The sequence below is a fragment of the Phyllobates terribilis genome, unplaced genomic scaffold (assembly GCF_046119375.1).
Source record: "Phyllobates terribilis strain yellow unplaced genomic scaffold, ASM4611937v1 Scaffold_7__3_contigs__length_470593459, whole genome shotgun sequence".
Classification (NCBI taxonomy): domain Eukaryota; kingdom Metazoa; phylum Chordata; class Amphibia; order Anura; family Dendrobatidae; genus Phyllobates; species Phyllobates terribilis.
This window is the reverse complement of record NW_027362767.1, coordinates 48,399,595-48,425,159: the sequence shown is the minus strand read 5'-3', so window position 1 is coordinate 48,425,159 and position 25,565 is coordinate 48,399,595.

Here is a 25,565-nt window from a genome sequence, read left to right as displayed (position 1 = left end):
ATCAATATAAAGTGAGTGAAACAATAAAATGAAGCCATCTTGATTTCTTTCCTTGTGTTGATCAGTTTCAGACAGGTCACATAAACACCTATCAATTGCAGCAGAAGGATGATTTTGCAGCAGATCTGAAGCGACAGCTATCATCACCTTCAATCTGGATTTCAACGTAAACATCTGGTGTGGAATGATTCTCGTTTGGGCACAGGCAAAGGTTCTATTTCACTGCATTAATAAACTTGGCCCTTTTTCCTCTTCCCAACATATAATTTCCAACTTTACGGAGGTGAAATCCAATAGTTTATCAGACGTGCCATATGTTAGGTCCTCCAGACATTATTGTCATAGTCTTCGCAGCTAGTTTTACGTGTTTTTCTTTCTGAGTTCTTTTTCACCGGCGGTTCCTAGCTGCCTTTTTTAATTTCTGGATTGGAAAATTAGAGATGATTGTGTGTAATCCTGTCCTTGATGAAAGAGTCGAGCATGTTGTTGGGGTCTAAAACTAATTACTGCCCCTCCTTGTTAGGATAGTAAGAAAATCTTTCGCAGAGGCAAAGCGAGGCTTTCTTTCACTTCAGCAATGTAACTTCTACCCTTCTTTGCATGCCAGTGGTCATGTACGGATGGACAACCTAGATGTAAATGGAAAAGTAGCCAACCGGAGGCACAACACTCCTTTAAACTGCCCATACACATTAGGCAAAAATTGTCGGAAACCACTAATTTGGCTTTGATCAAATGGTTTAAACCCATGCATGATATATGATAAAACAATCCCACTAAACTAGATCTTTCTCTACAAAGGTTGGTGATCATAGTAATCAGGCACGTTGGATTTAGTTTTTTAGAGTTCAAAAAACCACCTTTTGGAGCTTGGCCAATCATGGTGGACCTAGCTGTCTTCCAGGCAAGTGTACCATCGTCTTTAACAGCCTCTCGAATGTTGGTGAGGACAAATACCAAATAATTTCCTATATTTATAAAAGCAAACTTTACCCTTTGATGATCACAATGACATCTGGGAAAACATGAATCATGTAGGGTGCACACAAATTTTAGGGCCCCTTTTGTACACCACATCTATTTTCCACAAACTCCAAATGCGAAATCTCCAACCGGGCACCCAACCATCACGGGTCTTTATTATTATTGGTCTCTTATATGGGCAGACAGGAGCAGGACTACTGTGGGACTATAGTGGGTGCAGGACTACTGCAAGTCTTGCACCCACTACACTTATCAACTAGTCTACTAATGTGCACACGTCATCCTGACTCCTTGGAGGTCAATTATAATTTTCTTTTGGTGCTAAAATTCCAACATGGAGATCTATAACTGTACTCTATTACTCTATTCAGGTTTTTTTTTCAGCACACTGTACGACCCCAGAAGCCTCTCTTTAAAGTGTCAGCTCTTGGGGCAAAAAATCAGTAGCGTGTGTCAGCCTACCACCAGCCTCTGCAGGCCCACAGTCGTCTTTCACAGTATTTCAGTGTCTTTTCTCACCCTTAGACATTTTCTTGGCTATAAATGCTGCATACTTGACAGGTATGGTCATTTCATACCAGACCTCACCTAAACCTGGGGCGAGAGCAAACACTGCTTGATTGATTGGGTTGTTGTGTATTCATTCATTAGTCCAACGCTGGCAGACAAGACCCGGCAGGTATCTTCCTGCAACAGACTCTTCCTTGGTGCGGCCGTCTATTCACTGGAGCTGAAACTATGCAAACTTAGATGACACTGAGATTGAGATTCTGACCAGGTCTCTTCTTTGTGTGACAGCCTCTAATCTCCCGCACGGTATTTCATCTATGTTGTATACATGAAACCTATATTATCCGATTTTCCTTGTGTTAATTAAATTTTGTATATAGATGAAGTGGATGTAACGATTGGAAGATGAGTGGTTTCCTAAAGGAACAGCCGTTGAGTAACCCTTTAAACAATAAGGTCTAGTGATGTCACTGCACCTGGTTTGATGATGTCAATCATCCCAGCATAGGACTGCGTCTCAGGGTTCTCCAAAATAGTTAAGAGCCAAAATCCCTTCTGAAGTTCCTTTCCAAACAAAAATAACCTTACCTCATAGATAGTTGTTGGTCAACACTCATTCAGCTGGAGGCTCTTCCTCCCGATAGCCCCCAATATGCATGTGTGAAGACCCGGGGTCTTCCGTGGGCGACTGGGCGTAATACTACTCAGACAACACAAGGTGAGAGTAAAACAGTGAGGCAATATTTTCCAAACAGACAGTAAGCAGAGAACGGTCCCAGCAAATTTCCAAGATGGTACCACATTACACAGTCTCACCCTTCCGCTGGCCAGCCGAGAATAGATCAGCTGCTACTTTGGGACTTTCAGGGCCAATCAGTGGCTCCCGCTTTTGGCGGGCCGCCACAGAGAGGAGGTAGAGGCAAGCTTAGGAAGCTGACAGTCCATCAAGGTACAATGCCAGGAGATCCAAGGGTCGCACCCTGGCGTCTCTGAGAGTTTCCTTGGGCCAGATGACTGGCTGGTCCCAATATGGCTTCTCCAAATGTCTCCATGGGTTCCAGGCGACCGGAGGGTTCCACCTGGCAACTCCAAACAACATATCCATGGGGCCAGGTGAGTTCATTGTCCCAACATGGTCTCCCTAAATGTATCTGTAATAGTGGGGAAGGACGTAGCCTTCCCTAGGCACTGAAGTAGTTAAGGAAAGTGTTCCCTTAATTAATCCTCTCTGAACTGTGGTATGCCAAGCTAAGGGGTTAGCTCTGGCATAGTTCCTTGTGGGCTGCAGTACCTATAATCAGCCACAAGATGCCACTGTCCTGGGTGCAGATGTCAGGTTGAGTCTGCTAGCAGTGTTATAGACAGTGATGGGTTAAAGTTCTGTGATGACAGCTCACAGAGGGTGGGCACATTAGCAAAAAGCCTCTGTTTTAGTGTCCAGGGGGCAGTTAGAGATAGGACAGTGACCATTACGGGCAGCCTGAATATATGCGGCTGCTAGGGTAGACGGGAGCTCCATACCATCAGACAGTGGGATCACCAGTGTGAAAGTCTCCCTACGCAAGAGCAAGAGTCCTGTTAGCCGGTCGGAGAAACTCATACCCTTATCCTGGTATATGTCCCTTATCCTGGGCCCCATCCTGGTATATGTCCCTTATCCTGGGCCCCATCCTGGTATATGTCCCTTATCCTGGTATATGTCCCTTATCCTGGGCCCCATCCTGGCATATGTCCCTTATCCTGGGCCCCATCCTGGTATATGTCCCTTATCCTGGGCCCCATCCTGGTATATGTCCCTTATCCTGGTATATGTCCCTTATCCTGGGCCCCATCCTGGTATATGTCCCTTATCCTGGGCCCCATCCTGGTATATGTCCCTTATCCTGGTATATGTCCCTTATCCTGGGCCCCATCCTGGTATATGTCCCTTATCCTGGGCCCCATCCTGGTATATGTCCCTTATCCTGGTATATGTCCCTTATCCTGGGCCCCATCCTGGTATATGTCCCTTATCCTGGTATATGTCCCTTATTCTGGGCCCCATCCTGGTATATGTCCCTTATCCTGGTATATGTCCCTTATCCTGGGCCCCATCCTGGTATATGTCCCTTATCCTGGTATATGTTCCTTATCCTGGGCCCCATCCTGGTATATGTCACCTATTCTGCTGTTGTTTCATGTATAGAAAAATATAAACCATTATACTCATCTTCCCTCCACTCCCCCACCATGCAGCATCCTCTTCTGAAGCTGGCAGCTGACTTCAGTGTACAAGCGACGGGCGCACATGACATCACTGCCATGCGCCCCCAGTCACAAGCATGCCGAAGTCAGCTTCTGGTCTCTGATTGGCCGGCAGCGTGTATTGCTGTGCACGGACCCGACGGGTCTCTCCCCTGTAATACACTTTAGCTGAATGTGCATCCGAGGACGCTGTAGTATGTTCCGGGTGTTGGCGGGCCCCTCATACGTCGGACCTGGTCGTGGTAGCGACCTCTGAGATCACGGTAGTTATGCCCCTGCCACTCATCTATTCTTTTCACCTCCTGCTTTGCTGCTTTCTCGATCTTCATTGGTCTTTGCTTTCTGATCCCTCCCCGACACACTGGAAATGCTTTCTCAGCCAATCAGTAGCCAGAAATAGTAACCCGCCTCTACCCGTGATTGGTTGAGTGCGTCAAGGCGGGATCAGGAAGTAGAGACAAGTGAAAATCCTGGCAGAACTGGAGCTGCAGGGGATCAGTGAGGATTAGTATTATTTTTTTAATTAATGTTTTTTTATTTTATATTAGTCTGGGCACTTTTAGAATTAATTTATGCTCTTTGAACAAACCCTTTAATTATAGATACTTTCTCTAAAATTTCAGTTTGGCCATATAATAAAGGAAAGATGGTTATAACTCTTGAACAGCTATTTTTGGGAGGTGAAGGTTACCCGGTTGCCCCTCTCTTTCACCACTGCTCTATCTGTATATACGCATTATTATTTTACCTATAACTTTTATATACTACGATTTACTCATATCTGTGTTTTTCAGAGCAAAGAACGCAAATGGCCACGGCGCTGCTGGAAAAATTACCGGTTTCCTTACCGATAATATTATATTTACTGTCAGTGAACGGAGTAGTTAACCTTTAATGGTGCACTGTGAATTTTCCCAAATGCGAAGGTTAAGCTTTATTTTGACTGGGTGAGGCAGGGATCAGCGTATGAGCGTCTCCAAATAACGCTGATTATGTGAGCGGTCGGTGATACGCCGCCTAGAGCAGACCATGTAGAGGAAGCTTGGCTGGCGGATCTGGGAGACCTGCCACTCTTAGCAGTTCAGAGTGACACTTGGGCAAAGGGAAAATATTTTTCCATAAATGTAGTAGGCAGCAAAGGAAAATACAACAGCTTTCTCTGTGATTTTCTTTCCAAGGTCTGTGGTTCTTTGGAACATCCAACTGCTCATTCCCATAGAAATTACAAGTACGGGAGGAGCGGGGGGAGCAGGAGATTTTATTCTTCTCACTGGTAAATACAGACGAGAAAAACAAGAATATTCCACAGGTAAAATTACTATAACCTGCCATTAGAGGTTTCGGATAAACAGACAGTCTGGATTATCTATGAGGTTGTGGAAATCAGACTGCACTCAGATGCCATCCGAGTGCAGTCCAATGTTTTCTACGCACTCATTCACTTGCATGGCTGAGTGCCTTCCAAATATCGGATGCAAATTGTGCATGCTGTGATTTTTTCATTCCCAAAAAAATTGGATATGTGCTCAACGCCATAAAATAACATTGGTTCGAGTGCGATCCGATGTTTTGTCGGATCGCTCTCGGACAACAAATGCACTCATTTTCCCTTAGATTGTTCCTTTTCATCTCCTACATTGATGGCTTTGCCACAGGATACATGCAGGTCTTAGTCTCTTGAGAAAGGAGTGTTAGAAAGTTAATTGCGCATGCGCGACTTTGCTCCGTTCATTTGCATGGGAGCGTTAAAAATTGGAATGACGCATTCTCCTGCAAATATGACATATATACAGTATTGTAGATGAGATCACTGGGTTCCTACACCGTTCTATTCATTTGCATGGGAGGTCAGAAAATTAGCGCATGCGCAGCCACTAGGTTTCTGAGAGCCCCATGCTCTTCTTTTCTTCTGAATATGCAATAAATGTCACTTTTGCATCAGGTTTTACAGACAGTCATTCTGGATCCGGCTGTAGAAGGTCACTGTGCTTGGCTTTGCAGATACCTTTTTGATCCTTTCATCTCTGTGGTGTAGTGGTATCCTTCTCTCGCTCGGACCCAGCAGTGATTTCCGCTTTCTGCTGCTAATTGACACACCCTTGCTTGATATTTAGCTGCAGTGGGGGCTGACTAGTGCTCACCCCTTCCCCTCTGTACCTAGGGCTTAGCTCTGGGAACAGTTAGGGGTTAGGTATCTTACTCGGCGATAGGTGTGGAACCTATTTAGGGATGGTAGAGGAGTCAGGTTTTTTTTTAAATATCAAGCAAGGGTGTGTCAATTCGCAGCAGAAGGTGGAGATCACTGCTGGGTTCTAGCGAGAGAAGGATACCACTACACTACAGAGATGAAAGGACTAAGAAGGTGTCTGCAAAGCCAAGCGCAGCGACCTTCTACTGCCGGATCCAGAGCGACCGTCTGTCAAACCTGATACACCCGTTACAATAAATATTGGAAATGCACTGTCACCTGCATGTATCTCAAGAACAGAGCCCCCTCAAGGTGTTCGCGTCTGCAGGACTGTCCCCATTCATTTCCATGAGAGTTCCAAAAATTGCGCATGCGCAGCCACTTTTTCACCGACGCCCCTGTGCCCTTGTGAATATGCCATAAATGTACAACATGGGATAGATGTGGGTCCCAGCACTGGCACCTACATGCATGTCTATCGAAAAAGCACCAAGGCATGTGCAGCTTTCACTATTCATTTGTTTGGTAGAGCCCAAACTTGTGCAGGTGCACTGAGACTGGCGCACAACGGGGGGTCCATTCTCCTTTGGACATGCTCTAAATGTATGAAATGGAATAGATGCGGGTTCCAGCATTGGTACCTCCTTACATCTCTATAGAAAAGGCATTTACGCATGCGCAGCTTTCTCAATTCATTTGTATGGGGGCTCCCAAAATTGTACAGGAGCAGCCACTTGAGCTCAAAGGAGGAGGGGGGGGGGTGGGTTTCATTCTCTTTCGGATATGCTATAAATGTATGAAATGGGACTACCCCTTTTAAATCACATGGTTGACTTCTTTTAAAAAACAGCTCCACCCCTGTCATATGGTCACTCCTGGTATTGCAGCTCTACAATTACTGAGTTACAATACAAGACACTGTTTTTTGTTTTTTTGTTTTTATAAAAAGGTATCCATGTTTTTTTTTTTCTAATCATCATTTTAACAAATCTGAAAAAATCTGATCAATGCAATCAGTGTTTTTTTTTTCAAAAGAAAACGCTCATTATGAAAATAAAACCCACTTTTCTTTTTTATAGTACGTCAGATCGCTTTATACTATGGTTGTGGCATAATGTTCGCACACGGGGGTGACCTTGAAAACAACAGGTGTGGCCCACGAGGGGTTAACACTACGAAATTTGCTGGTGGGGTGACACCATGAAGACAAGTCCCCCCCCACTTGTTGAAAGAGGCGGCTCGTTCACACTAGCGTCCGGGGAGAAGTCGAGGTTTCGTGTAGCTCGTTAGAATGACAGCTCGTTACATCCGCACGTTCATGTCGATTACGGCTGAACGCCTCGTTTTCTGACATTAGCGGATGTGAAGGGGTTAATGGGTGCACGTCACGCGAGTCCGTGTTAATGAGAGGCGTAATCAGACGCTTGGCGATATTGCTTGTGACGTTGCATTGTTGCACGCCGCCTTGTACTTTTTAACCATTAAGGCACATGCCTGGACACAAAGAAATCCGCGGCTGGAACTGGTTTTACGTAGAGAGACCAATTAAAGGGGAAGTGCGGAGAAACCAGTTTCCCACTGGAATTAGTTATAATGATGACTCCTAATAACTTTGACCTCGCTGGGTAGTGCCTGGATTAGTATGAGCTGCCGAATAGCAATAGGCAGAGGTGACCACCCGAATATATAAAGTCAGTTATGGCACTCCAAGGCACAAATTGTAAGGGTTACCGCAGCTAATGAACAGCGTCATCAATGAAAGGCTGAATGGTTAAGGCTATAAAGGAGTTAATGGACATGTCCATCGTGGTCTAGGATTGTGATTGCAATAACAGGTACATCCCTGGTGGTCTAGGGTAGTAAAGGCAATAAAAAGGGCAACCTTGGTGGTCCAAAATAGTGAAGGGATTAATGGTAACAAGCCTGGCGGTCTAGGGACTGAAGTGGTATAGAGGCAGCCTAATGGGATGAAAGAGTTAGCAGGTGTATCCTGGTGGTCTAGGGAAGTGAAGATATGGAGTTAGTAGATCTATCCTGCATATGCTACAAGGCTTCCGTGCAATCAGGATATCCTATTTGGGTGAGCTGAAGCTTTCCTTGTTTTTGCATGAAAGAAAGTAATAATTACATCCCTGGTGGTCTAAGGTATTAAAGAAGATAATAGTTTCATCAATAATGGGTACTAAAGAAGTTAATAGTTACATCCCTCTTGGTCTAGGGTACTAAAGAAGATAACCATTACATCCCTGTTGGTCTAGGGTACTAAAGAAGATAATAGCTACTTCCTTGTTAGTCTAGGGCACTAAATGAGATAATAGTTACAGCCCTGGTGGTCTAGGGTACTAAAGAAGTTAATAGTTACAGCCTTGGTGGTCTGGGGTACTAAATAAGATAATAGTTACTTCCCTGTTAGTCTATGGCACTAAATAAGATAATAGTTACATCCCTGGTGGTCTAGGGTACTACAGAAGATAATAGTTACATCCCTGGTGGTCTAGGGTATTAAACAGGTTAATAGTTACATCCCTGGTAATCTAGCATATTAAACAAGTTAATAGTTACATCCCTTGTGGTCTAGGGTACTAAAGAAGATAATAGTTACATCCCTGGTGGTCTATGGTATTAAAGAAGATAATAGTTACATCCCTGGTGGTCTAGGGTACTAAAGAAGATAATAGTTACATCCCTGGTGGTCTATGGTATTAAAGAAGATAATAGTTACATCCCTGGTGGTCTAGCATATTAAACAAGTTAATAGTTACATCCCTGTTAGTCTATGGCACTAAATAAGATAATAGTTACATCCCTGGTGGTCTAGGGTACTAAAGAAGATAATAGTTACATCCCTGGTGGTCTAGGGTACTAAAGAAGATAATAGTTACATCCCTGGTGGTCTAGGGTACTACATAAGATAATGGTTACATCCCTGGTGGTCTAGGGTACTACAGAAGATAATAGTTACATCCCTGGTGGTCTAGGGTCCATAAGTAGGTGAAATACTGGTGTCCAGTGTTTTCTTTAACCTTTCCAGACGCAGAAACTTTTTTCTCCCCCAGACAGAGCAAGTATCTTCCTTATCCAGTCTACTCCTAACCACCACTCCTCGGTCACCTTCACTGTAGGGAGAAGTGGTAATTGTATGTAAATACATTTTTTAAAATAATGTTCTTGCAATATTGAGGTCATCTTATCATCAGAGCATTCAATAGTTCCCGGTAGATGGGATGGTTTGTGAACAGGAGGGTCTTGTGCATTTTCCCGCCCATGAGGAAGCAAGAGGTGGGGACGACTTAAGCTGGGGCAAACTTCTCATCTGATTCCCAGCCTCGTTAGTGGCTTTCTACCATTTACATGCCCTTGAATAAATATGTGAATCTTCTTCATAGCCATATGGCCTTTTTCTATTTACAAGATCTTCTTCTGACATTTTCTTGAATCTGTCCCTTTAAGCGGAAAGCGTACAATCTGGTTTGGCGTCTGACCTGCATTGTAACACCATGTGTACAGCAGAGCTCCGGGTGACTTATTGCAGGTTCTGGCTTGAGACTAAAATAACGCCATCCTTGTGAGATTTAGCATGGACTATTTTAAACTCGGAGCTGCGAACCGGTCAGATAAGATCTTATTTTCTAACATAGTATAAAAAAAAGAAAAAAACTATAGAAATCCTAAAGAAATCCCACACGTTATTCTCCGGGGTAATACACAACCCACATCCTCATTTTTCTACCAGTGACATGCAGGTAAGCACAGTGCAGGCGTGTGAAGAGGATAAATAGGCAGCGCAGGGGACTTTGTGCATAGGTACTTCGGGGTAAATAAGTATTTGATACGCACGTTTTCCCACCTACAAAGAATGGAGAGGTCTGTAATTTTTATCGTAGGTCACTTCACCTGTGAGAGACAGAATCTAAATCTAAAAAACAGAATATTACATTGTATGATTTTTACATAATTAATTTGCATTTATTGCATGAAATAAGTATTTGATACAATAGAAAAACAGAACTTAATATTCGGTACAGAAACCCTTGTTTGCAATTACAGAGGTCAGACGTTTCCTGTAGTTCTTGACCAGGTTTGCACACACTGCAGCAGGGATTTTGGCCCCCTCCTCCATACAGATCTTCTCCAGATCTTTCAGGTTTCGGGACTGTGACTGGGCAACATTGAGTTTCAGCTCCCTCCAAAGATTTTCTATTGGGTTCAGGTCTGGAGACTGGCTAGGCCACTCCAAGACCTTGAAATTCTTCATCCAGAGTCATTCCTTAGTCACCCTGGCAGTGTCTTTCGGGTCATTTTAATGCTGGAAGACCCAGCCACGACCCATCTTCAATGCTCTTACTGAGGGAATGAGGTTGTTGGCCAAAATCTCACGATACATGACTCCATCCATCCTCCCTTCAATACAGCAGTCGTCCTGTCCACTTTGCAGAAAAGCACCCCCAAAGTATAATGTTTCCCCCACCATGCTTCACGGTTGGGATCGTATTCTTGGGATTGTACTCATCCTTCTTCTTCCTCCAAACATGGCGAGTAGAGTTGATACCAAAAAGTTCTATTTTGGGCTCATCTGTCCACATGACCTTCTCCCGTACCTCCTCTGGATCATCCAGATGGTCATTGGTGAACTTCAAACGGACCTGCACATGTTCTGGCATGAGCAGGAGGACCTTGTATGCCCTGCTCACTGTATACATTATAGATCAGGTCTAATACCATGTTTTATAATTTTTTAGGGGAAAGCTACTGTAGGTGACAATCAAGGGTGCAGCTATAAGGGGTGCAAAGAAAAATAATGTAAACTGGACCCACTGGCTAGCTTAAAAAAATTAAAAGTTTGCTAGAGGTGGTAGATTGCGTGACACAAAGTCCATTGTCGAATTTACATAACCACACTCCTTTTTTAAACAAGTCGCGCCCTGTTTCTGCACCCAAAATATGTCTCGAAGTCACAGCAATGTAAAATTAGGAAGATTAACAACAATGTAGAAGGCTGAGAGGCATTTTTCTGAGAAGCTTCTATTGCGTCCAGGAGATTTGCTAACTAGTCCAGTAGGAATGTCCTTCCTCCCAAATGATTCTTTACAAGTCACGTGCATTTACCACACCCAGAATGTGTCTTTGGAACCCCAGAGCTGAGTCACAACATTGGAAAAGGCAAGGGAAGGCTGGTTTATGAGAGGCTTCTACGGTCTCAGGGAAATTTGCCAAACCATCCAGGAGTCCAGTAGGTGTTTCCTTTTCCTTGAAGCCTCCCAGATGAATCCTTACAAGTCACGCCCATTTACCACACCCAGAATGAGAACCCCAGACCTTGGAGTCACGACATTGGAAAAGGCAAGGGAAGGCTGGTTTTGTAGAGGCTTCTACGGTCTCCGGGAAATTTGCTAACTCATCCAGTCTAGTAGGACTGTCCATTTCCTTGAAGCCTCTCAGATAAATCTTATAAGCCACATCCATTAACCACACCTGGAATGAGTCTTTGGAACCACAGAGCTTGTAGTCATAGCATTGGAAAAGGCAAGGGAAGGCTGGTTTCTGAGAATCTTCTATAGTCTCCAGGGAAATTTGCCAAATCGTCCAAGAGTCCAGTAGGTGTTTCCTTTTTCCGGGAGCTCCCTAGATGTTCCTGGAGAGTTTTTACAGGCTGCACTCTCTTTCCAAACCCAAAATGCGGCTCTGTCCCTTAGACCTTGCAGTCAAAACAATGGAGATGGCAGAGAGTGTTGGTTTCTGATTCAGGAGATTTTCTAACTCCTTGAGGAGTCCAGTAGGTGTTTCCTTTTTTTAGGAGACTCCCAGTTGTCTGTTTTAACAGGCATATAAAAGTACTGCAGTGTCATAAACCATATCCTACAGATGAAGGGATTTCTCCATAAACATGCATACCAAAATTCAAAACATTTAAGAATTTCCCCCCAGGAACTCCTGAGAAAAAGCCCAGAAACACCACAAAATGAGGGGTTTTTGGACATACATTTGGTAAGCTCCACCCCTTTTGTGACCCATTTTGAATAAACATCAAAATCATTATTGTTGGCAAAAAAATGCTTTTTTATTTCTGAGGTTTTAAGTTATGGCTTCATCTAATGCTAGATGGGAATGTTTCTTAGGATGTGATGATGTCAAATAGTGACATCATCTAAGTATTACATCACAATTGCTGATAGAAAGGTCTGGATTATCTTGATTATTAATGGACTGTGTTTTTTGTGTATGGGGGGTCTATGTTTATTTGTAGTTGTTTTTTTCTTTGAGAAATAGTGCTGCTACTGTATGTTCATGGCAAGGAAGCTCAGTAATAGGTATGAGCTTCTTTACCGGAATGTTTCATAAAAATAGGGTCCCTTTAAAGAGGACCAGTTATCTTATCAAAAGTGGCCAGTTTGTGCTCTTATTTTATTCCTATGGTTCCATATGGTTCCAGAGATATGGGCCTTTAATTTTTATGTTCTTTAAGGGGGTGTGACTGACAGGATTATTACGAAGAGCAACCTAAAGACACGCCCTGGAGGATCCTGTGAGCCACACCCACTTTTATAGACCATGAAAATTAACACTGAATAAAAGACCCATATCTCTGGAACCGTATGGAACCGTATGGCGGATTTTAATAACATAAAAAAAACAGAATATTCAGGGGAGCACTGGGAATAGCATAGCAGGAAAAACTGGCCACATTTGATGTGATAACAGGTCCTCTTTGGATGCTCTTATTTTCAAAAATGAAAAACTCTTCTTCAGTCTTCTTGGACTATTGTATTCCTTTAGAATACCAGATTAAGGACATTTTTCAATTTTTTTTTCAATTATTGGTCTGGATTTCTTTTTCAATTCTGTCCCTTTTTTGCCTATTTAAATATGTTTTTACACTAGTAGATGTTCCTGATGTAGCTCATAGCGAGCAATCCGTTTCTAGCTGTCATTTTTTTCAGTGCAATTTAGGAAATGAATGTAAAATCCAATCTGTTGCTATAGGTATCATCGCTGTATCCCTCGGAGGATTCTCTCCTGTATCTCACAGCTCTGTTGTGCACTTCAGCAGATACATTATTTATTATTAAACTTTTACATGGCATCCAATAATCCAGAATATTTAATACTCGGAAACATTAAGGTGCCATTGTTGTTTCATTAACCCCTTTCATCTAATTAAGATGCCTTGACTTACTATTACGGCTACTGTGGCGGCACAATCAATTCCAACCGTACCTGCCAACTTGGAAAGAGGGACACATAATGTAGCTCACATAGCTAATTTCTACTTTTCGATAAGCCAGTACCGTAAGCCTGCCCAGTCCTTTATTTGTACCCACACAAAAATATTCTACTAGCGAAGTCCATTAGTGTTTCCAGAAAGTACGATACCTATTTCATGGTCCAAACAGTACCCACCACACAGAATAATGCTCATCACAGTTCCCCTTTAAAAACCGTATGATGCCCCCACAGTCCCCTACACAGTATGATGCTCCCACAGTCCCCCGCACACAGTATGATGACCTCATAGTGGTTCCTACTGCCCCTCTACACAGAATGATGCCCACACAGCACTCCCACACAGTATGATGCCCCAACACATAGTATGATGACCTCACAGTGGTCCTACTGCCCCTCTACACAGAATGTTGCCCCCACAGCACTCCCACACAGTATGATGCTCCCACACACACAGTATGAGGACCTCATAGTGGTCCCTACTGCCTCTCTACACAGATTGTTGCCCCCACAGCCCTCCCACACAGTATGATGCCCCACACACAGTATGATGATAACACAGTGGTCCCTACTGCCCCTCTACACAGAATGTTGTCCCCACAGCCCTCCCACATAGTATGATGACCCACAGTGTCTCTCGCTGCCCCACCACATAATGGTGCTCCCACAGCCCTCCCACACAGTATGGTTACACCACAGTTGCCCTCACTGCCCCACCACATGGAATGATGCCCCCACAGTCCCCAGCACATAGTATGATGACTCACAGTGGCCCTCACAGCCTCACTACACAGAATGATGGCCCCACAGGCCTCTCACACAGTATGATGCCCCCACAGTCCCCAGCAACATAGTATGATGACTCACAGTGGCCCTCACTGCCTCACTACACAGAATGATGGCCCCACAGGCCTCTCACACAGTATGATGCCCCCACAGTCCCCAGCAACATAGTATGATGACTCACAGTGGCCCTCGCTGCCTCACTACACAGAATGATGACCCCACAGGCCTCTCACACAGTGTGATGCCCCCAAAGTCCCCCACCAACAATATGATGACCCCACAGTGGCACTCACTGCCCCGCCACAGAGAATGACAAAATGATGCCTCCACAGCTCTTCCCCCACAGTATGACGCCAAACCCACAACTAATGTTGCCTAATGGGGCCTCCCAAAAAATAGCTAAATTAATGTTTAAAAAAAAAAGTTTTAAAAAGTAATTACAAAAAACACATTTCATAAAACCTATGTGCAATACCATAGCCCTGGATATTTAGTGTGCATTTATCCATCACACAACACGTTCTGTAAATGTGTACCATTTTTGATCGACAATGAAACACAAAAAAAAATATGTGGTGAAATGTCCAGTAAAATTTAATTTATAGAAATTAAACTATAACATATTTATACCCTAAAAGGGTACATGCTGAGAATATGAGGTACCTCACAAAAAAGTCCCTCTATTGTAGTGTTGATGCAAAAGTATAGAGAAAAGGGAAAAAAATGTATTTTTTACTTTTTTTGCTTTTTCCTGCTTTTTTTATTCTTCTTTCTACATCCTTCTTATTGGTTTTCTTTTTTTTTCTTCCTGTATTTTTCTTCTTCCTTCCTGTTTCTTCTTCTTTATTCTTTCTTCTTCTTTCTTTTTCTTTCTTCTCCTTTCTTCCTTTTTCTTCTTTCTTTTTCCTTTCTTCTTCTTTCTTCTCCCTGTATTTGTTTAGCTATAGTTATTGTTGTTTATGTTGTTATTATTATTACTGTTGTTATCATTATTGTCAGACTCTTTCTTTTCTTTAGCATTGTGGCTTCGGTCCCACTGTTGGTTTTGTGTTCTATGGTCTACATAAGGGAAGGGGAACCTTTTTTCTGCCAAGGGCCATTTGGATATTTATACGATCATTTGAGGGCCGTACAAATTGCGCGCTTCGCTCCCCCCACAAAGTACGTCCTGAAGCTGGAACTGATGTCAGGATATAATCTTTCGTTACATGCGCCTCAGCGTTCAGTAGTGAACACTACTCACAGACAGAGGGGGGGCGAAACATCTGAGTGGGCCCCTAACCAGGTAACCCTGATTACAGCTATGGTGGCGCATCCTAATAGTGGATGTGGGAGAACCTCAGCAGATGACCGCGCTGTTACTGAAAATAATCTCTATACAAAGACCAGCACTGATACTACCGCCATATGGTGACATATTGCTAGATACCAGTCCTGCAGAACATATAAGAGATCACAGCACAGTTATATATAGTAACTTACAGCTGACGTTCTTTCTGATTAAATTGTTCACTTTTCCCGACTTTTCTATCTGGCCCAGACCGACACGACAACTCCTCCATCCAGGACTCAGTCTCGGGTCTGCAGAGATCACAACAAAGACACATTTGACTCCTTACATTTCAGGCCCCGTCCCCATCTATCCCCAACCTGCACAAACCCCTCATCCTGCTGAAAATCCAATACTGAGCCTCTGCTGTATGTGTCCCTATTACTGCACCTGCTGTGCGCTCTCTAGATGGTAAAACAACCCTCTAAAATATAGTAATGCCATGTGCAAGTGCCCTAGAAAACAGTGCCCACATTGTGCCCCATAGAAATTAATAGTACCCTCTGTGTGCCCCCTTGACATTTAATAATGTCCTGAGTCTCCCCCATGTACAGCTCCCCTATACACATTATGATGCTCTCCTATACACAGTATAATGCCCCCTCAATGTATAGTACCCCCCACACTGTATACTGACCCCTTAGTAGCCTCCAAACTGATGTCTCCAACACTTTATGATGGCCCCCACACTGTGCAAAGACCCCACATTATCTCCCACACTGTATGATGGCCCCTACACTGTGCAAAGACCCCACATTATCTCCCACACTGTATGATGGCCCCCACACTATACAAAGACCCCACATTATCTCCCATACTGTATGATGGCCCCCACACTGTGCAAAGACCACACATTTTCTCCCACACTGTATGATGGCCCCCACACTGTGCAAAGACCCCACATTATCTCCCATACTGTATGACCCTAACTGTAATCCCCACACTGTATAAATAACCTCCATATAGTATAATGCACCAGATAGTCCTCAATATAGTATAATGCACTCCCCATAGGCAGAATCTGTAGGATAATCCCCCTCATAGGCAGCATAATCTCCCCACCCCCCATAGGCAGTCTGTAGCAAAATCCTCCCAACCCCCATAGGCAGTCTGTAGCATAATCCCCCCACCCCCAATAGGAAGTCTGTAGCATAATTCCTCCAACCTCCATAGACAGTCTGTAGCATAATCCCCCCACCCCCCATAGGCAGTCTGTACTATAATCCCCCCACCCCCCATAGGCAGTCAGTACCATAATCCCCCCACCGGCAGTCTGTAGCATAATTCCCCCAACCCCCCATAGGCAGTCTGTAGCATAATCTCCCACCCCCCATAGGCAGTCTGTAGCATAATCTCCCACCCCCCATAGGCAGTCTGTAGCATAATCCCCCCCCACCCCCCATAGGCAGTCTGTAAAATAATCCCCCCATCCCCCCACCCTCCTATAGGCAGTCTGTAGCATAATCCCCTCACCCCCCATAGGCAGTCTGTAGCATAATCCCCCCACCCCCCATAGGCAGTTTGTAGCATAATACTCTCACACCCCATAGGCAGTCTGTAGCATAATCCCCTCACCCCCATAGACAGTCTGTAGCATAATCTCCCCCACCCCCCATAGGCAGTCTGTAGCATAATCCCCCCACCCCCATAGGCAGTCTGTAGAATAATCCCCCCCCAACAGGCAGTCTGTAGCATAATCCCCCCATAGGCAGTCTGTAGCATAATCCACCCACCCCCATAGGCAGTCTGTAGCATAATCCCCCTCACCCCCATAGGCAGTTCATAGCTTAATCTCCCCACCCCCATAGGCAGTTTGTAGCATAATCCCCCTCACCCCCCATAGGCAGTCTGTAGCATAATCCCCCTCAACCCCCAGGCAGTCTGTAGCATAATCTCCCCACCCCCCATAGGCAGTTTGTAGGATAATCCCCCCACCCCCATAGGCAGTCTGTAGAATAATCCCCCCCCAACAGGCAGTCTGTAGCATAATCCCCTCATAGGCAGTCTGTAGCATAATCCCCCCACCCCCATAGGCAGTCTGTAGCATAATCCCCCTCACCCCCATAGGCAGTCTGTAGCTTAATCTCCCCACCCCCATAGGCAGTTTGTAGCATAATCCCCCTCACCCCCCATAGGCAGTCTGTAGCATAATCCCCCTCAACCCCCAGGCAGTCTGTAGCATAATCTCCCCACCCCCCATAGGCAGTTTGTAGGATAATCCTCTCACCCCCCATAGGCAGTTTGTAGGATAATCCTCTCACCCCCCATAGGCAGTTTGTAGGATAATCCTCTCACCCCCCATAGGCAGTCTGTAGCATAATCCCCTCACCCCCACAGGCAGTCTGTAGCATAACCCCCCCACCCCCCATAGGCAGTCTGTAGCATAATCCCCCCCACAAGAAAAAATAAATAAATAAGCACAATACTCACCTCTTTCTCCTCCTCGTTCCCCTTCTGCTCCGAGCGTCAGTGACGTCAGACACAGAGGACGCTATGGGGACTGATGGGAGAGGGAGCGTCACTCCCTCTCCCATCAATGAGCTCGCGGTTGCGGTGAATGGTGGGGGGGGGGGGCGATGCTGGCACGGGGGCCCCCCCTCCTGCTCAAGGCCCCATAGCGGCCGCCAGGCAGTGCAGGGACATCGAGTCTCCCTGCTCTGCCCAGAGTGTAACTGTAGCGGCATGCTGCTCACGCTGCTACAGTTACACTAGCGTAGCTTCGGTGGGCTCCCTCAGAGCGCAGGGCCCGGGGCAACCGTCCCCTCTGCCCCCCGATAGCTACGCTACTGCTCACAGAGCAAGAAGAAATTCAAGGGCTGGTGACCATCAAAATACAGTTGCCGGTCCAAGTACTGTGGTCCCCGAGAATCTGCCCGGGGGGCGGATAAAGGGTTATCAAGGGCCATATATGGCCCGCTGGCTTGAGGTTCCCCACCCCAGCTCTACACAATGGACTTCCTTGACTTTAACAGAGTTCGTCATCACTGCTTCATTCTTGATGTTCTTGATGTAGAAGCTACCTGAAAGTCCAAAGGACTTTCATTTCACTGACACCAAATATCAATGTCTCAAGATCTCAGGAGCATCAGGCCTGTGGACGATTTCTTCAGTTTGCTAATATGAATATTATTAATCAATTATTATATACGACTAGTAAGGACGGGTGCAGAAGAGAAGGGATGAGGAGAGACGGCACTGACTCTGCTGAGTGTTAGTGGCTTGTGATGGACGTTCCCACCATCAGGATACAATGTGTGCACCTCTGCTGGGCCAAAATATTAAAGCCATGAGACCATATGTATTCGACCACTCCAGATGGTGAAGCCAAGCCAACCTCAGATCAACCATGGACTAAGCTCTATCCTAGACCAAGTATGTATCTGCTGCCTGCAGGAAAGGATCCATCTATCTATCTATCTATCTATAAATCCAAATGTGGCAGTACTTCACATCAGCTGGTGAAAAAATAGATTTTAATCAGCCAATGTCAATGGTTCTGACTTTGGAGTGTTGCCCCCATTTTTTGGATTTGGAGATAGATAAAATTAGAAATTGTCTTCAAAAAGGTCCTTAAATTAACCAAAACATCACCACTATGGGCCATTAAATTATTTTCTATTTTTTTCATATTGGTGTGCTGCCTCCATTTTTTTGGATATTTTTATGGATAGATATGGGATAGCTAGATAACTGGATGGATGGATGGATGGATGGATAGATATGAGGCAGATAGGTAGTTGGTAGATATGAGGCAGATAGGTAGTTGGTAGATAGATAGATAGATATGAGGCAGATAGGTAGTTGGTAGATAGATAGATAGATATGAGGCAGATAGGTAGTTGGTAGGTAGATAGATAGATAGATAGATAGATAGATATGAGGCAGATAGGTAGTTGGTAGATATGAGGCAGATAGGTAGTTGGTAGATATGAGGCAGATAGATAGTTGGTAGATATGAGGCAGATAGGTAGTTGGTAGATATGAGGCAGATAGGTAGTTGGTAGATATGAGGCAGATAGGTAGTTGGTAGATATGAGGCAGATAGGTAGTTGATAGATAGATAGATATGAGGCAGATAGGTAGTTGGTAGATAGATAGATAGATAGATATGAGGCAGATAGGTAGTTGGTAGATATGAGGCAGATAGGTAGTTGGTAGATATGAGGTAGATAGGTAGTTGGTCGATATGAGGCAGATAGGTAGTAGATAGATATGAGGCAGATAGGTAGTTGGTAGATAGATAGATAGATAGATATGAGGCAGATAGGTAGTTGGTAGATATGAGGCAGATAGGTAGTTGGTAGATATGAGGCAGATAGATAGTTGGTAGATATGAGGCAGATAGGTAGTTGGTGGATATGAGGCAGATAGGTAGTTGGTAGATATGAGGCAGATAGGTAGTTGGTAGATATGAGGCAGATAGGTAGTCGATAGATATGAGGCAGATAGGTAGTTGGTAGATAGATAGATATGAGGCAGATAGGTAGTTGGTAGATATGAGGCAGATAGGTAGTTGGTAGATATGAGGCAGATAGGTAGTTGGTAGATATGAGGCAGATAGATAGTTGGTAGATATGAGGCAGATAGGTAGTTGGTAGATATGAGGCAGATAGGTAGTTGGTAGATATGAGGCAGATAGGTAGTAGATAGATATGAGGCAGATAGGTAGTTGATAGATAGATATGAGGCAGATAGGTAGTTGGTAGATAGATAGATAGATATGAGGCAGATAGGTAGTTGGTAGATATGAGGCAGATAGGTAGTTGGTAGATATGAGGCAGATAGGTAGTAGATAGATATGAGGCAGATAGGTAGTTGGTAGATAGATAGATATGAGGCAGATAGGTAGTTGGTAGATATGAGGCAGATAGGTAGTTGGTAGATAGATAGATATGAGGCAGATAGGTAGTTGGTAGATAGATATGAGGCAGATAGGTAGTTGGTAGATAGATAGATAGATATGAGGCAGATATGTAGTTGGTAGATAGATAGATATGAGGCAGATAGGTAGTTGGTAGATATGAGGCAGATAGGTAGTTGGTAGATATATAGATATGAGGCAGATAGGTAGTTGGTAGATAGATATGAGGCAGATAGGTAGTTGGTAGATAGATAGATATGAGGCAGATAGGTAGTTGGTAGATAGATAGATATGAGGCAGATAGGTAGTTGGTAGATAGATAGATAGATATGAGGCAGATAGGTAGGTGGTAGATAGATAGATATGAGGCAGATAGGTAGTTGGTAGATATGAGGCAGATAGGTAGTTGGTAGATATGAGGCAGATAGGTAGTTGGTAGATATGAGGCAGATAGGTAGTTGGTAGATATGAGGCAGATAGGTAGTCGGTAGATAGATAGATATGAGGCAGATAGGTAGTTGGTAGATAGATAGATATGAGGCAGATAGGTAGTTGGTAGATAGATAGATAGATATGAGGCAGATAGGTAGTTGGTAGATAGATAGATATGAGGCAGATAGGTAGTTGGTAGATAAATAGATAATAGATAAGAATATAGACCGATAAATGGATAAGTACTGTAAGAACAAAATAGATAATAGTTAAATTAGATAAACAGATACTAGTAGATAGATAAAAATATATAAGGTGCATAGAAAATAAAGATAGATTAATAGATAAAGGAAGAAAGAAGATAGAAAGATAGATAGATAGATAGATGGATTGATAGATATGAGACGTATAGGAGCATATCCATAGGTAGGCGGACATAGCAGTCAGTCCGGGGCCGTAGTCCCTGGTGGGGCCCAAAGACGCCACTAAATAAGAAGACATAATTATATAAATGGCACATGGTGGGCCCTTACAGATTTAGTAGCGGGCCCTAGTAGGTTCATGCTTCGCCTTGTAACTGAAGACTGGTGAGCGTTTCCCGGATTATGTGCAGACGGCAGACTGCCTGGTGACAAGGTGTGTAATGGAGTAATTAGGCCGCTCAGGTTTATCTGGCTGGGAATGCTGCGGCCTCCGGTAATTACTGTCACTTAACAATAAGAAAACCTCCATGAAACCAGACCCTGCTGACCACTGAAATCCTAGCCGCTGGTCCCAGGAGCTGAAAGGACATCTCCTGCTAATAGATGATTGTGTGCCCCAGCTGCGGGCAGGGACCCGGCCATCCTGCTCATTAAGCAAAATCATTTTGGCTTTCCTGGGATTTTTTTTTTTTAATCCTGGGCAGGTCAGCCATTAAAACTGGACACATATGAGAAGCACATGGTGGCGCTGCAATTAGCAGCTCATTGCACCGTCATCTGTTACTATGTCTGGTGCAAAGAGGCTTGTACACCAGAGTCATGTAGCATAGGCACTATATAGGCATTCACAACGGCTCATGTATGTGGCTGAGCCATGTATGTAAGTCGGTACCCACATAGCCCCAATGCACTGCTGTACAAATGTAACAGGATCCCCCTTTAAACAGTAGATACTCAAATAGATTAAAACAAATAAACTCTAACATCAAACACAGAGGCACAACAAGCTTGGTAGTTGCAGATCTCAGATGCGGCAGCAGAGCTGGGTGGTTGCAGATCTTAGATGAGGCACCAGAGCTTGGTAGTTGCAGATCTCAGATGCGGCAGCAGAGCTGGGTGGTTGCAGATCTCAGATGAGGCACCAGAGCTTGGTAGTTGCAGATCTCAGATGCGGCAGCAGAGCTGGGTGGTTGCAGACCTCAAATGTGGCACTAGAGCTTGGTAGTTGCAGATCTTGGATGAGGCACCAGAGCTTGCTGGTTACAGATCTCAGATGAGGCTCCAGAACTTGGTGGTTGCATATCTCAGATGAGGCACCAGAGCTTTGTGGATACAGATTTTAGATGAGGCACCAGAGCTTGGTGGCTACAGATCTCGGATGAAGCATCAGAGCTTGGTGGTTGCAGATCTCAGATGAGGCACCAGAACTTGGTGGTTGCATATCTCAGATGAGGCACCAAAGCTTTGTGGATACAGATATTAGATGAGGCATCAGAGCTTGGTGGTTGCAGATCTCCGATGAGGCAAGAGTTTGGTGGTTACAGATCTCGGATGAGGCATCAGAGCTTGGTGGTTGCAGATGTCAGATGAGGCAAGACCTTGGTGGTTACAGATCTCTGATGAGACATCAGAGCTTGGTGGTAACAGATCTCCAATGAGGCATCAGAGCTTGGTGGTTGCAGATCTTTGATGAGGCAACAGAGTTTGGTGGTTTCAGATCTCGGATGAGGCACCAGAGTTTGGTGGTTGCAGATCTTTGATGAGACACCAGGCTTGGTGGTTGCAGATCTCGGATGAGGCACCAGAGCTTTGTGGTTGCAGATCTTTGATGAGGCACCGGGCTTGGTGGTTGCAGATCTCGGATGAGGCACCAGAGTTTGGTGGTTGCAGTTCATATTAAGTGCTAATTAGAAAATTATATAATTAGAAAACATTGCAGCTCCGCCCCGTTCACCTCAGTAGAGCTTAGCTCCTATTTTAGAAATGATTCACAGGGGCCGTAGCACAGTGTTAATTTCACACAGACCTCCCAACTTTACTGATACAATCACACATAAATTCAGCGTGTCCCAGGTTGAGTGAGGTTTTTGTAATGCTTGCCTAAAAGTTCATGTGCCGTGGCATCCTTGGGTGACTAAGGATTTCCTTTGTGGCATTGGGTGTTTTGACCCAATTGACATTATTATCATATATTTCCAGTAATAATAACAGAGGAACCAAACAGTGCAGAATTCTTCAGATTAGTTACTGACTCGCCCAGGGGGATATGGGGGAAACTCGGTACCCGGGCCTTGACCTTCTGTGGGATGTCACGGCAGTCGGCTCCCAGGCCCGTACCCTGGGGTCACTCTTTAAAAGGGGTTTTGTTAACAGTTTTGTCTCGTGACGCCACCTGTGGTTTCTGGTAATGGGTACCAGCGCTGCTGCAGACTTCCGGGTGTGATGGGAAGGAAGCTGGGATGCTTCTGCTATCCACAGGCTGAGCGGGCCCCCCCGGGGCAGTTTAGGTGCAGATGGTGATTCTGGGCGTTGTAGTGCAGGAGCGGTAGCATGGTGGAAATAACTGACAGAGACAGTGGAGTGTAGTCATCCGAGTTTATTCACAGTTCTTTAAGCTTCCTGAGGTACACTGTCCAGGTGTCAGACTCCCACGTCACACTGCGTTTGCCAGGCAGGGGTTCAGCACTCCTTCAGGTATATTAGAAGCACTTAACGGGACCCCCTTTCTTTATGTTCCTTCCTTGACTGACTTCCCGCTCTCGGTCTTCTCCCTCCTGCCCTGCGCTCCCCCACACACAGTCCCGATCGGGTACTCTGAGATCCCTCTGGGCAACCTGGAGTTCCCGGACCTGCTTGGTGCCCTTCACGGCGGCTAGGGTGAGGTTGTGGCAACTGCACCATGGAAGTGCAGAAGCCTCCGGTTTTCCAGCCGAGACCTGGGCCAGGGACCGGTTCCCTTCTTGCGGCCTGATCCCTCTGACGCTTGGGAGATTCGGGCGTGCGGGTGCCGTCCTGCACTCACCATTCCCCCTGGGATCCCTTCTGTAACGGAGCCTTCCTCCCTGACTCCCCTCTCACTCCTGGGCCTCTCTTACTAGGCCCCACTATGCAACAGAGCTCCTGAAGAGACGCTGCTCCCCTCCTCCTTTCTCTCACTGCATCACTAACTGAACTGAACTCTCTAAGATGGCTCCCTATATATACAGTACAGACCAAAAGTTTGGACACATCTTCTCATTTAAAGATTTTTCTGTATTTTCATGACTTTGAAAATTGTACATGCACACTGAAGGCATCAAAACTATGAATTACACATGTGGAATTATATACTTAACAAAAAAGTGTGAAACAACTGAAAATATGTCTTATATTCTAGGTTCTTCAAAGTAGCCACCTTTTGCTTTGATGACTGCTTTGCACACTCTTGGCATTCTCTTGATGAGCTTCAAGAGGTAGTCACCGGAAATGGTCTTCACTTCACAGGTGTGTCCTGTCAGGTTTAATAAGTGGGATTTCTTGCCTTATAAATGGGGTTGGGACCATCAGTTGTGTTGTGCAGAAGTCTGGAGGATACACAGCTGATAGTCCTACTGAATAGACTGTTAGAATTTGTATTATGGCAAGAAAAAAGCAGCTAAGTAAAGAAAAACGAGTGGCCATCATTACTTTAAGAAATGAAGGTCAGTCAGTTTGAAAAATTGGGCAAACTTTGAAAGTGTCCCCAAGTGCAGTTGCAAAAACCATCAAGCGTTACAAAGAAACTGGCTCACATGAGGACCGCCCCAGGAAAGGAAGACCAAGAGTCACCTCTGCTTCTGAGGATAAATTTATCTGAGTCACCAGCCTCAGAAATCGCAGGTTAACAGCAGCTCAGATTAGAGACCAGGTCAATGCCACACAGAGTTCTAGCAGCAGACACATCTCTACAACAACTGTTAAGAGGAGACTTTGTGCAGCAGACCTTCATGGTAAAATAGCTGCTAGGAAACCACTGCTAAGGACAGGCAACAAGCAGAAGAGACTTGTTTGGGCTAAAGAACACAAGGAATGGACATTAGACCAGTGGAAATCTGTGCTTTGGTCTGATGAGTCCAAATTTGAGATCTTTGGTTCCAACCACCGTGTCTTTGTGCGACGCAGAAAAGGTGAACAGATGGACTCTACATGCCTGGCTCCCACCGTGAAGCATGGAGGAGGAGGTGTGATGGTGTGGGGGTGCTTTGCTGGTGACACTGTTGGGGATTTATTCAAAATTGAAGGCACACTGAACCAGCATGGCTACCACAGCATCTTGCAGCGGCATGCTATTCCATCTGGTTTGCGTTTAGTTGGACCATCATTTATTTTTCAACAGGACAATGACCCCAAACACACCTCCAGGCTGTGTAAGGGCTATTTGACCAAGAGGGAGAGTGATGGGGGGCTACGCCAGATGACCTGGCCTCCACAGTCACCAGACCTGAACCCAATCGAGATGGTTTGGGGTGAGCTGGACCCCAGAGTGAAGACAAAAGGGCCAACAAGTGCTAAGCATCTCTGGGAACTCCTTCAAAATTGTTGGAAGACCATTTCCGGTGACTACCTCTTGAAGCTCATCAAGAGAATGCCAAGAGTGAGCAAAGCAGTCATCAAAGCAAAAGGTGGTTACTTTGAAGAACCTAGAATATAAGACATATTTTCAGTTGTTTCACACTTTTTTGTTAAGTATATAATTCCACATGTGTTAATTCATAGTTTTGATGCCTTCAGTGTGAATGTACAATTTTCATAGTCATGAAAATACAGAAAAATCTTTAAATGAGAAGG